We start from the raw sequence: 12,819 nt of genomic DNA on the forward strand, positions 1-12,819 counted from the left end.
TAAGCCAGAAAGAAAAACACCAGTATACTACACATACAGTATACTAACACATATATATGGAATTTAGAAAGATGGCAATGACGACCCTGTATGCAAGACAGCAAAAAAGACACAGATGTGTATAATGGACTTTTGGACTCAGAGGGAGAGGGAGAGGGTGGGATGATTTGGGAGAATGGCATTGTAACATGTATACTATCATGTAAGAATCGAATCGCCAGTCTATGTCTGACGCAGAATACAGCATGCTTGGGGCTGGTGCACGGTGATGACCCAGAGAGATGTTATGGGGAGGGAGGTGGGAGGGGGGTTCATGTTTGGGAACACATGTACACCCGTGGTGGATTCATGTCAATGTATGGCAAAACCAATACAGTATTGTAAAGTAAAATAAAGTAAAAATAAAAATTTTTTAAAAAAAGCATCAATTCTTTGGCGCTCAGCTTTCTTTAAAGTCCAACTCTCACGTCCATACATGACTACTGGAAAAACCTTAGCTTTGACTAGACAGACCTTTGTCGGCAAAGGAATGTCTCTGCTTTTTAATAGGCTGTCTAGGTTGGTCATAGCTTTTCTTCGAAGGAGCAAGCGTCTTTTAATTTCATGGCTGCAGACACCATCTGCAGTGATTTTGGAACCCAAGAAAATAAAGTCTGTCCCTCTTTCCATTGTTTCCCCATCTTTGCCTTAACTTGTTGTGAATCAGTAGCCATTCATTCTTTCAAAAACCATTCACTGCATTGGGGTAGATGCTGCAGGAAAAAAAAAAAAACACCAACATATAAAGTATAAAAGATATAACAAGTTCATATGAGGTTAAATGATAAAGATTTTCCTATATTTCTTAGAGAAAACATGGTTATTATTTGAGCTATATACTCTCTATTTTGATTCTTTATCTTTTTGTGATTTGAAGCCAGTAAATTATCTTCTAATAAAACCAAGTCTTGTCTCAACATTATTTCACTATTTTTATTTCTCCCAGAGTCACACTCTCTGAGCCTAAAACTAAATAAATAAAAAGACTCTAGACATGAGTAAATAAATTTGAAGGAAAACTGAAATGATAACTCATAGTATCAACATTGTACCTCTTTAAGATCCTGACACTAAAAACCAGAATCTTTTTTTTTTTTTTTTTGAGTAAAAACTAGAGTCTTTTTGTAGGTGGTACAAGTGGTCAGAGTATGAAGAAATCTGGACTGGTTCTTATAAAGTGGTAACCTTACTGGTTAGGCAGAAAACAAAACATATTTGACAAAACAGCGCCGATATCAAAAGTGTTGGCATTGCTGACTTTTTCTTCCTCAAACTGATACTTCATGCTAATTTAACCTCATTTCTTCATCAGTAGACCTATTCAGGAAAAGAGAGTCAACTTTGGAAACTCTGTGGGAAGTGAAGAATAAGATTGGGGTAGGAGGTGATGAAGCTGATCCTTTTGCCGGCCAGTCCTGAACCCAGTCAGGAGTGGCAATTAGAGTTTCTCAGGGTGGAGGGGCATGAAGAACATGATCCAACAATTTTCCTTTACAAGAATTACACTAGTAGAAAGTGAGAGGTGTTGATGGTACTCCACACAGACAGTGTTTTAATGAGTTATCCATTAGTTTCTCTCTCTTCTCTCAAACCTTTTAACACCCACAGCTCACAAGAAGCAAAACAAACTGATTTCTGTGTTCTCATTTCTCTTAACCATTTACCCATCCTGTGTCTGGGCTCTTGGACTCTGGAAGGGGAGAAGGAAAGAAAGAGGTGAGGCCTAGACCCATCAACTTTCAGCTTCTGATGATGGAGAACTGGCTGTGTGTAGCTCAGACCAATGTATGTGCACACAGAGACATGAAGCATTGAATTAAAACAATCCACCTCTCGACAGGTTCTCAGTTAAATGCTGGTTCTTACAAGAAATGAAACTTAAAACATAAAGAAGCTTCTCGTGTGTTTTATCTTCAACATTTGAAAGTTAATTTTACAAATCATAATAATATAATAGAATGTAATGCTTTGCTCTGATTTTAGTTACTTTAAAATTTCACCAACATGAACATAAAGCTCCAATACTTTGACCAACTGATGCAAAGAGCCGATTCATTGGGAAAGACCCTGGTGTTGGGAAAGATTGAGGATAAAAGGAGAAGAGGGTAGCAGAGGATGAGATGATTAGATAACATTACTGACTCAGTGGACATGAATTTGAGCAAACTCCAGTTGAGATTGTGAAGGACAAGGGAGCCTCATGTGCTGCAGTCCATGAGATACCAAAGAATCAGACATGACTTAGCAGCCGAACAGCAAACAACAGTGTGAACATATGAGTAACTGCCCTTTTTCAATTAAACTGTATCTGAAGACTATGTCTTCCTGACAATTTTTAAAAGAAAATGAATAATATGATGAAGAAGAATGGCCATTTAGACCCAAAACACATGCTTTTATAAAATATGCTAGTCCTTCCAACTTTGCTAGTGTCTTTGATACAAAGAAAAAAAACTTGTTAAAATAACCTTACTCTTTTAATTAAAAATTCATAAAAAGTGGTGGTAGAGAATAATCTTTAATAAATGCTCTCTTGTTCTCATTTACCATTTACCAATTCCCTTCTGCTGCTAACAGTTAAGCAAAACAAAAGTTGTGAACACCCATTAGGTGCACTGTTCCTGTGAGGGAACTACAGCTATGAAAAAAACAAAATGCCTACTTTCATTGTCTGTGAAGATGCCAACCCAAATTCTCCAGATTGCATTTATACAGGTAAAGAAATTATGAAAACTGTTAATTATCTTAGGTTCTGTTTTCTGACTTTATCCCTTCAATATCCCAGAAACTCCATAAAATCTGATTCCCAATTATTGGCATTGCTGCTGCTAATAGCCCAGATTCCACTAGTTTCATTTCCTCTGAGAATTGATACAATAATAAAAGGAGGGGGAAATAGAAAAGCAGAGGGCACCACTCCACTTAATTTAGAGTGATTCTTTAAGTGGGCAATAAAGACAAGGTTTCATTAGAAGGAACTTTTCAGGAGGTATTCGATGGCGGGCAGGGGACTGGAGGCCAGAGTCAGACATAAATAAAGGAGACTTTTAAAGCTGGAGGGTACATGATGGAGGAGAAAGGAATAAAAATCAGGGACAGAAATAGCCATCCAAAATTTCAGCAAAGAAGAGAACAAGAAAGAAAAGGAGAAGCAGATGGAGGTCAGTGGAGGACACTGAACATGTTGGAAAATTACATCTGGGGACTTCCTTGGTGGTCCAGAAGGGCTTCCCTAGTGGCTCAGAGGTTAAAGCATCCGCCTGGAATGTGGGAGACCCTGGCTCGATCCCTGGGTCGGGAAGATCCCCTGGAGAAGGAAATGGCAACCCACTCCAGTACTCTTGCCAGGAGAATCCCATGGAGGGAGGAGCCTAGTAGGCCATAGTCCATGGGGTCGCAAAGAGTCGGACACGACTGAGCGACTTCACTTTCACTTTTTCTTTGGTGGTCCAGGGGTTAAGACTCTGTGCTTCCATTGTAAGGGGCATGGGTTCCAGCCCTGGTTGGGGAACTAAGATCCCGCATGCTGCATGCTGCATGGAGCAGCCAAAAAAAAAAAGACATTTGTAGTTGAAGTCACAATAAAAGAAAGGAGAAATGATACAGCTACTGCTCTCTGGCATCCTCTTATCAGATCTGGTCTGTGTTCCCATTCATGATCAGCCCTGAGTATTCCTCAGGCATTTACCATGTACCACCGTTGTTCTGAGTTCAGTACATACTTACAGGAGTCATCTTGTTTAACCCTCACAACAGCCTGAAAAGGTAAGCACCATTATTATGGCTGTTTTAGAAAGAAGGTGACACCTGCAAGTGTCCGCAGCTGTGCGGACAGCCTGGATCTAGAACTGTGGTCACTGTATTTGGATTCAGATCACATCCAGCAAGTGGCTCCAAGAGAGAATACACTGATGGGTAGTCATCCAGCTAATTCAGTCATTTTATTGTATTGTGTTCCAAGGGCAGGAAGGTTTTGGTTGTTAAGATCTCTTTTTTCTGGAAAAGTTCCTTGTCATTTAGAACTATAAAGGAAAATATCAGTGAAACAACAGAGTGGTTATTGGCTTTGCTTTAGAACTAATGTTTCTTCAGAATTCTTAGTAACCAGAAACCCAGGCAATGTGAAACCTGCATGTTCTTACAGGCCAGGAAGGCTTATTAGCCCAGAGCTGGTACAATCTGAGTCTCCTAGTAGAGTCAACCTGAAACTGTGCTGGGGAATCCCTAAGGCTGAAACAGAGCTCTTTTGCTCAAACCTTCTTCTCCTTCAATCCACAGGCCATTGAGATGCTGGACTCCTGGGTTCTATCAATTCATATCGCCCAATGGATTTCTCCAGGGAAGTTCCACACACACTTGTCACCGCTCTCAGTGTTTGTCTGAATATGCAAGACCCTGACACACAACCCACCTCCAGACAATGGCCTCTCTGCTCCAAGACTAACCACTCAGTCACTGCTGCTACTTCAAAACCACTGAGGGCCTATGAAGAGAAAGGGAGTACTATTAGCATTGTTAGGGCTCTGTCAACCATGGAATGCTCACCAAACTGCAATAGAAGATGCCTCCTCTTCCCACCTCCTTCCAGTCGTATTCTACACATGATAAGTGATTCCTGAGTAGTAAGGGAGAGGCAATTTGGTGAGGTTAAATGGAGAACTCAGAAGGAAATGTGACTAATGGAGTGTGGCCATAGCCTACTCCTCTCTTTTCCTGCCTAAAAGTCCTCGAAAGATCCCCCCTGGATTGGCTGCTAGAGTGGAGAGAAAAACCCGAAGATGCAGAACCAACACTCCATGGAAAGGCTGACATCCTGGAAGCCTAAATCTCTGGACCAAACATTCTCTGAATGTAAATAGGAATGATCTTGTCTAAACCAAGGGCAATCTTTGGACTCTGTCTTTGGCCTCCCGGGCTGGGCTCTTGGTCAAGCACTGCAGTTATTTAAGCTGGCAGATCCCCAGTCGACATTAAAAAAAAAAAAAAAGCAATCAGCCTTATGTTCTTTTCAGAAACAGTGAACCAACTGGTATCTCGAGTGCCTCCTCAACACCAGAGGCTACCTCATTCTGCTTTACAACAGTCTAATGCATGTCCTTAAGAGAGCAGTCTTGTTTCAACATCTTCTATGAGTGATTATCAATACCAAAAAATCTTAGAGAACTTTGGAACTGAAAGAGATCTTAATGAAACAATTTTCCTATGTACAGAGTACTTTGGACTAGAACATCTCTAAATATCCTTTCAACTGTACAAGTCTATGATTATGTATCTGTGATCTGTCCATACACAAGAGGCCATAAAGTATTGAGCTGAGGTTTTTTTTTAGCAAACATTCTAAATGTGTATGTAACCCATTTTTCTAATGAGTCGTCATAACAGAATCTGAACACGAAAGCACTTTTCATCTTGTCCACCACTCCATAGTAAACATGGACCATTGTTTGAGGCCCTAGATAAAAACTCAAGCAGGTCCTGTAGGCCCAGGTTCCAGGCCCAAGAACAGCCTGTCATTTTAAAAGTTCAGAACAGTTTAACATCGAAACTCCAGCCCAATTCTTATCTAAATTTCTAGCTCAAGTTGTCTTCAAGTTTGAGAGCCTGCAACCAAAAATTAGGTGTTTTTGGCTTCTTCTCTCCTCCTTTATCCACCTTTTCTCCAACTCCCTAGCAAAGTTTTAGGCCCCTCGGGGTCAGAGTCAGGGAGAGAGAGTGGAGGCAGGAACAAAGAGACAGTCTACCAAGACCTCTGGCCTCTGGGTGCTGGCTGTGGTGCAGCTGCCTCCTTCCCCAGTGGGACTTCTTAAAGCTTATCTCACTGTCTCCATTGCTGGATCTCCCTACCTACCCCAAGATTCTGATCACCTGCCTTTCTCTTCAGGTCCTTTCTCTACCCTAGGAAGCTCTCTTGGACAGGATCCATTTACCTTGTTCCATTCAGGCTGCTATAGCAAAATATCACAGACTTGGTGGCTTATAAACAACAAAAATATATTTCTCACAGTTCTGGGGGCTGGAAATCTGAGATCACGGTGCCTGCATGGTTGGGTGAGGCCCCTCTTCTGGGTTTCAGACTAGTGACTTCCCACTGGTCCTCACATGGTGGAAGGGGCCAGGGAGCTCTGTGGGGTTTCTTTTACAAGAGCACTAATTCCAGGCATGAGGGCTTCAGTCTCCTAACCTAATCACTAATTACCTCCAAAAGTCCCCACTTACTAATACCATCACCCCTGACTAGGTCAGGGGTGTAGAGCCCTCATGAATGGGATTAGTGCCCTTATAAAAGGACCCCAGAGAGCTCCTTTGCACCATTCACTGTGTGAGAACATAGGGAGAAGACAGCCATCTCTGATCCAGGAAGCCGGCACTCACCAGACACCAAAACTGTTGGCACCTTGATCTTGAACTTCCCAGCCTCAGACCCGTGAGAAACAAATTTCTATTGTGATAAGCCACCCTGCCTCTGGTACTTTTTCACAGCAGCCCAAATGCACTAAGATACCTTTTCTCCCTGGTCTGAATGGTGGTTTAAGGAAGCATTAAATAATGCAATTTCTTCTCTATGAAGAAGAAATGAAATAACTTAATCCAGGAATGCCTGGCTCTTCCTATGCGGTCTTTGCAAAATGTTCTATGACAAATGTGGGTAAAGACTCATGGGATGGCAACTGCAAGTTCAGAAATGCAAGATACATTGTTTTCTTTCAGCCTCTGCCAGATAAGCTCAAAAGCTCAGACATGTAAATATCTGTTTGCTCTAGTAAACCAACAAAAATTCCACTCACTCATAAGTAACGACATCATCGGTCCCCACAAATGACCTCCTTTTCCCCAGTACATATTAGCAATTGCGTGCCTACAAACCAACCAAAAGATAGATTATTAGATCACTATTCATTTAATTATTAGAGATGGGAAACACGTGGTCCAACTCAACAAGTTAAAAGACAGTCTCTAAAGAAGCACATTTTTAAGCAATGATGATCTGGCATTAACATTCCCAGGCATCTAATGAATGGCTACATGCATGTGGCCAAAATATATCATGGATAATCCATCACCCTGAGGTCAGTGTTGCTTCAAGCCAATGATTAGTCCTTGGGGGTTTTATACACCAATCTCTACAAGAATGATCTCAGCTTTAATCACCACTGGAATAAAAGAAAAGAAAAATGAAAGTGAGTTTATTTAAATGTCATTTCAATGGAAGAATAAGGAAGTGGTTTGGCTTCTTTCCTTAGCCCTGGAAAATTGCATGACACACAATAAGTGCTCAACGAATGGAAGCGTGAGGACAATCATCTTAGTGTTCTCAGGACGGACAGCGTGTTCCAAGGTGCTTGGGACAATTAGGGAAACAAGCCAGGAGACAGGCACTGACAATAGAGGGAGGTGAGATTTTTGGTGGAGGGACTCTTAGCCCCCGGGGGCACCTGAAAATCAGAAAAGGCTTTAATTAGGGACTTACATGTCTAACCTGGCATCTAAGAAATAAGCTTGAGTTAGCCAGGAAGAGGAGAAGAACAGGGAGTCCCAGGAACTGCACAAAGGCTAGGAGTTGAGAAAGGGCATCCAGGATACTGGAAACAGTTCAGTATGATGGGGTGGGGGTAGGGATGATGAGGCAAGAGACCAGGGAGGCTCACAAAGAGCACAAGATGAAGGTCCTTGCAGGGCATGCGGGGAAATCTGGACTTTGTCCTAACATCGGCAGGATAATGAGGCATCATCAAAACGGTGTAAAGTAGGGAGGGCAGGTTGCATACGCCCTGATGCGAATGCACAGAAAGAGCTCCAGCTGCAACATGAAGAACGGAAGGAAGAGGACAACAATGGAGTCAGGGAGACTAGTTAGGAGTTTGCCGCATTAACCAGGTGAGAGATATAGTAACTCAAATGAACACAGAGGCATTGGGGATAGAGAGAAATAAATGGATTTTAAATATGCAAGACATAAAATGAATGGGTCTTGGTGAGTGACTGGATGTGGGGTACGTGGAGGGAGGAGCTGAGCGTGACATCAGGATTATGACTAGGACAACTCAAAGATGATGTCCCTATTTACTAAGAAAGGGAGTACAGGGTGGGGTCGGGAGGGGTGGGGCACTGGGGACAGGCTCAAGGGTGGAGATGATGAGCTCAGTTTAGGAAGTTCCCAATCTAAAATGCCAGTAGGATATCCATGTGGAGATGACAGCACGCTACTGAATTTTCTGTGGCTTCTATGATGAACAGGTAAACATAAATGAAACCCACAAAGGATTCTAAGAAATTATCATGGAAAAGATGAATATCACTAAACCAAGGGAAGACAGCTTCCAGGGGATAGTGGTCACTAGTATTGGATGATCCTTAAAGCTCAAATCAGATAATGTCAGGGGAAAAAACCTTAAAATTTAGCAACAGTGTTATTAGTGATCTTGGTAGGAGAAGCAGCAGAGGAATGTTGGAACAGAGGCTAGATTTCAAGAATTTCAGAGTGGAGGATAAGGAAGTGGTGATGGTGAGTACAGACACGTGTTTCAATACACTTGACTGAAGCCAGAGAGAACCAGATAAGGAAGTAAACTTCCCCAGTGGTAAAGAACCCACCTGACAATGTAGGAGATACAGGTTTGATCCCTGGGTCAGGAAGATCCCCTGAAGAAGGGAATGTCAACCCACTCCAATATCCTTGCCTGGGAAACCCCATGGACAAAGGAGCCTGGCAGGCTCTAGTCCAGGGGGTCTCAAAAGAGTTGGACACAATTTAGCGACTAAACGACAAGGAAGTAGGTGAATGTTTTAAAATATAGGTTTCATTATTATTCTAGTAATGTGAGACCAACAGATCGGGGGGGTGCCAGGCCTCACAGGGTCTTACAGGGAAGCCCCAGGAGGAAGAAAAAGAGGGAAAACATAGACAGGAGATTTGATTATGGTTTTTACAGGAAGAAAAGCAACACAGGGTAAGAAGGTTTAGGATTGGTTAGTTGAAAAAATTTTAGTAGGCTCTCATAGAGGCTGTTTTCAGCCCTCTGATATCTGGCCCTGGGGTGATTAGGGCAGGAGGATAATGGGCCAAGCGTAAGGACCCCGTGAAAACCAATAAAGGAGGTGGTTGGGGTATGGGCTCTGGAACTGGTTACTTTGCATAGAAAAAGTACACTCTCAGGTGAGTAGTGTTATATCTCTAGGAATTAGTTATCCCTGCGGGGGAGGGGGGGGATGGGTAAGGAAACCCTTCCCTGGTCAGCAAGGCTTCAAATGCCAGAGTATCAAAAATATAGAAGTATCTGGTATGATGTAACATACCACTGAATGACCTCTCTGCTAACACCCTTTATGTTTCAATAAATTTGTCTAGGTCTCAAAAAAAAAAAGAATATAGAATTATGAAAATATCATTAATACATTGGAAAGGAATGTAGAAGCTGTGGAAGATATTATTTTTAGCCTAGGAGAAATAACTTTAAACAACTTAGGCTTGTTTAAATACTGATGAAGGGAATCAGCAGTGAGGCAGCAGGACAGAGGAGGGATCTGCAGTGGCACAAAGTCTATCAGACTTGCAAGAGAAATATAGAACCTTACAATGACCTTGGCAATGAGCAATCACTTCAACTATGATGGAAGGAAAGGAGGAAGATAAGTATCCTTGCAGATGTGGCAAGATTTTGAGGGAGTTACTTTCTAGTGGCTTTTATTTACTCTTACAAAGTAGAAGATTCCCCAATAGATTATACATAGGGCTTCCCTGGTATCTCAGTGGTAAAGAATCTGTCTGCCAAAGCAGGAGAGCTGGATTCAATTCCTGGGTCCAGAAGATCCCCTGGAAAATGAAAAGGCAACCCACTCCAGTATTCTTGCCTGGGAAATCACATGGACAGAGGAGCCTGGCTACAGTCTGTGTAGCCCACCAGGCTCCTCTGTCCATAGGACTGAAAAAGAGTTGGATGTGACTTAGTGATTTAGGGCTTCCCTTGTGGCTCAGCTGGTAAAGAGTCTGCCTACAATGCAGGAGACTTGGGTTCAATCCCTGGGTTGGGAAGATCCCTGGAGAAGGGAAAGGCTACCCACTCCAGTATTCTGGCATGGATAATTCCATGGACCTATGCAGTCCATGGGGTCGCATAGAGTTGGACACTACTGAGCAACTTTCACTTAGTGACTAAACAACAATTTTGTGTGTGTATGTGTGTGTGTGTGTGTGTGTGTGTGTGTGTGTACTGGGAGAGAGAAAGATGCCAACTTTACAGTCAAAATTTTTCTCTGATAGTGATTTCACTTATAACTAGAAAATAAGATAAAACAAAACTTGTCATTAAGAGTTCTCTTTCCTTCCTTTAACAGGTAGGTCTTATGTCCTAGCCACAGCTGTAGGCCCAGGAGATGCCTTCCAAGCTCCAGGGGGCAGCGTGGGGACCAGCACAGCTATTGATGACTCCTGGGCACCAGCTCAGATCATAGGAATGATTGCTGTGTGCCCAGTGAGACTTCAGTCACTGGAACACTGGGAAAGGACAGAGAAGGGAGGGTTTTCTAAAGCCCAAGAAGCGCTGGTGGCCCAGGAAAGAATTACTGAAGAAGTAGGGGTCTGACCTCAGAGAAGCAGAGGCTAAAGAGCAGGAAGAAAGAACCTAAAGATAGAAGTCCAGAAAGGGCAAGTGCAATTCACATAGACAACCAAGTCAACTTCCTGAAACTCACACTGCAGATTATTCAGAACTTGAAGACACTAACTCCAACCACTCTCTCCCTCCCTCTCCCACCAACACCCTTTTTGTTTTTGTTTGTTATACAAAATCTTTAGGCTATTTTCTGTATTCATTGCCTTCAAATAAAGTATTAATCTGCTTTAAAGCTCAAGTGATGATTTCCAGTTACTTAGTCAGCTTCCTAATGTACTTGCAGAAAGCCGAAGCTGTTTGAAACTCTGAGGCCCCACTTCCCACCGTGGCTTTACACAGGAAAGGGAATTTCCACCCCACATGGCTGACACCAGAAAGTGGTAGGGCCCTCTGCATGCCCAGGTGATCCAGATCCATCCCTGATTGTGCGTTAGGAAGGCCCTGACATAAAAGCGATTTTCAAGGTTCCAGCTTTCCTTGCTGTTCTCAGCAATCTGCTTTCCAAATCAACCATGTAGCAAAGTGGAGGCCAAGTGACCTGTCAAAAAGCCCAGGCCTCCCACTGGATCTTGAGGAGGGAACACAGAAGTTTCTACCGCTCCTGCCCTCTCCCTACTCTGGGGATCAAGTTGCTATTGTGCCACAAAGAGGGGAGTCCTTGAGGGGTCACCTGATCTCTCACCAGCACCCTCCCCCCACTCTCCCTAAGCTGTTGCAAAAGAGACAGGCTCAGATCCGCCTTAATGAAACCTCTAGAGAAAAAGATTTCATAAACTTCCGCAGTGACTATTTCAAAACCAAATAATGTTCTGATTTTGCCAGAGAGTGGAATGTGACTGTGTGTAGGGGGGCAGGGAAGAGAGCACCACAGCAAAAAGGAAAACAGGAAACAGAGTTAGGAAAAGGAAAAGCCAGGAAATGATAAGTTTTAACTATAATCTCCCAGTTGAGAATTTTGTGTAAAAGTATAGCTCTTTGCAACCCCATGGCCTGTAGCCCACCAGGCTCCTCTGTCAATGGAATTTTCCAGGCAAGAATACTGCAGTGGGTTGCTATTTTCCTCTCCAGGGGAATCTTCCTGACCCAGGAGTCGAACTCAGATCTCTTGCATCTCCTGCATTGGCAGGTGGGTTCTTTACCAGCTGAGCCCCCAGGGAAGCCTGTAAAATTATAAAGTCCTCGTTTCACCTCTTCGGTATCAGGCATTTTACCACGTTCAGGAAGAATAAAACAGGACCTACTCCACCACTAGACATGAGTTGTTGGAGAGTTTTTTCTTTGTTAAAAAAATAAATAAACAACTAGAAATTCCACGGAGCCAAAGTAAACAGATATTCATATCAGGCTGGCTGGAACTGTCCCTCCAGGGGTTCCAGCCCACACCCTCTGCTGCCATGACTGTCCTCCTCCACTTCTCTCTTCCCCTAAAGAGGGATCAACACTTTCAGGAATCCTCTGTATGCCTGAATTTTCATGTTCTCTGACTGCCTGTGGCCTAGGACTTCCAATTTAAACCCACAGCTATTCCCAGCCTGCCCCCGCCCCCGAACTTCATTCTTTCTCCCCACTCCAAGCTGCCCACCACCTCCCACATCCACCCATCCCTCTGAAATGGAAAGTAGATCCTACTCTTCCCAGGTGATTTGCTGGAGCATCTCAGCCAAGACAATTGTCCATTGACTTTACAGCAGAGGCTAAATCCTTTCATGTTTCTCCATCAAATCAGTGGAAATCTCTTTGTTGCCAGCAGGAGTCAGTGGGAATGATTTTCTGCCTGGAGACAGACTATTTGGGGGCAAGAGAGTGGGGGTGGGACTACTGGACCTGACATCACTTAGAAAACAGGCTCTTTTCCTGGGATGAATTTAAGAGGTTTAATGACTTCATGGAAAAGGAAATGGCAACCCATTCCAGTTTTCTTGCCTGGGAAACCCCATGGATAGAGGAGCCTAGAGGGCTACAGTTCATGGGGTCTTAAGAGTTGGACATGACTTAGTGACTAAACAGCATTGACTTCATGGAAGTTGAAGGAGAGCTTATTGTTGTTCAGTTGCTCAGTCGTGTCTGACTCTTTGAGACCCCATGAACTGAAGGACACCAGGCTTCCCTGTCCTTCACTATATCCTGGAGTTTGCTCAAATTCATGTCTCATTAGCATGAGACAGTCATG

Source organism: Capricornis sumatraensis, chromosome 18, assembly GCF_032405125.1.
Source record: "Capricornis sumatraensis isolate serow.1 chromosome 18, serow.2, whole genome shotgun sequence".
Classification (NCBI taxonomy): Eukaryota; Metazoa; Chordata; class Mammalia; order Artiodactyla; family Bovidae; genus Capricornis; species Capricornis sumatraensis.